We start from the raw sequence: 1,680 nt of genomic DNA, 5'->3' as shown, positions 1-1,680 counted from the left end.
CGCCCCAACGCTGCCTCTGCTTCTGGCTGCGGCCTTGCGATTGCCGGCCACCGAGGATCTGGGGGCTTGACATCTCTATTCTTTTGTCTGACAAATCTGTGCACTGGCTTGTAAAAAAAATCAATACTGTTTCTCCCTGGTACTTTCTCCACAGGTGAGGTGATGGATTATCTCGGCGCTTCCCAAGCCCACCCCCGTTTTATCAGTTTCTTTCTCTTGCTTTAGGGCCGAGCGTCGGATAACATCTCCAGTGGGATGACACCAAAAGAGCTTCCACGACTTTGTCCCCTGGCGATGGTGTCCCTGGTGACTAAGTGCCGGCCGTGGCTATAAAGCAGCGTCCGTGTCACCCACAGTCCCTCACCAATTTATGATGTGTGTTGCTGAAGGCACCCCGGAGCCAATAAGAGGAAGCGTCTGTGGCTGCGCTTTCCTGCCAAGGGCGACCCTGCGCACTGCTCTATTACCCGTGTTTAAGAAGATGTACCTCTATTATGTGGAGCTGTGGCTCCTGTGACGACGCGGGAGGGGCTCTAGGGAAGTAGGGGAGCTGCAGGGGCCAGTCACAAAGGGAACCTGCTGACTGGCAGGGCGGTCCTATCCCTTAGAAGAATTGAGGTTTTCCCATTTCGGGTGACTTGTGACCCTCTGATGGCATTCAGGCCCCACCCTCTGCAGGTGGTAGTGGGTTCTCCGTGGCCCCAGCTCCCTTCCTGGCTCCCGATGACCCCCTGCGCTGCAGCAGGGCAGGGGTGGGAGAACCTCTGAGCCCCCCGAGGGTTCTGATCTGAAGTGGGTGCTTTTCTTGCTTCCCTTCCTCAGATGATAAAACCCATTGTTACCTCCCATGTGATGTGAGGGGGGCAATTATGGGGGGTAGGGGGTGAGGGGTGATGGGGCACCCACCACTTGAGCCCAGGCTCCCATGGTTGTTCCTCTGCAGCCTGGAGGGTCGGACCCAAGCACTGCCGCTGGACTCTCCTCTCCTCCCTCCGCCTCTCCCCTCCCTGTGTGCCTCTCCCTCTCCCTCTTCTCTCTCTCTCCTCCCCCCTTGCTGACTCTTGCTCACTTTCCTTCTCTTATTATAAAATTGTTTGTCTTTATTTGAGATTCAACCACTGACCACATGCTGACTTTTTTTTTTTTTTTATTGGTGTTCAATTTACTAACATACAGAATAACACCCAGTGCCCGTCACCCATTCACTCCCACCCCCCGCCCTCCTCCCCTTCTACCACCCCTAGTTCGTTTCCCAGAGTTAGCAGTCTTTATGTTCTGTCTCCCTTTCTGATATTTCCCACACATTTCTTCTCCCTTCCCTTATTTTCCCTTTCACTATTATTTATATTCCCCAAATGAATGAGGACACCTGCACCCCGATGTTTCTAGCAGCAATGGCCACGATAGCCAAACTGTGGAAGGAGCCTTGGTGTCCAACGAAAGATGAATGGATAAAGAAGATGTGGTTTATGTATACAATGGAATATTACTCAGCTATTAGAAATGACAAATACCCACCATTTGCTTCAACGTGGATGGAACTGGAGGGTATTATGCTGACTTTTTTTTAAAGATTTTATTTATTTATTCATGAGACACACACACACACACACACACACACACACACACACACAGAGAGAGAGAGAGAGAGGCAGAGACGAGACACAGGCTGAGGGAGAA

Source organism: Canis aureus, chromosome 31 (assembly GCF_053574225.1).
Source record: "Canis aureus isolate CA01 chromosome 31, VMU_Caureus_v.1.0, whole genome shotgun sequence".
NCBI classification, from domain to species: Eukaryota; Metazoa; Chordata; class Mammalia; order Carnivora; family Canidae; genus Canis; species Canis aureus.
This window is presented reverse-complemented; position numbering follows the sequence as displayed.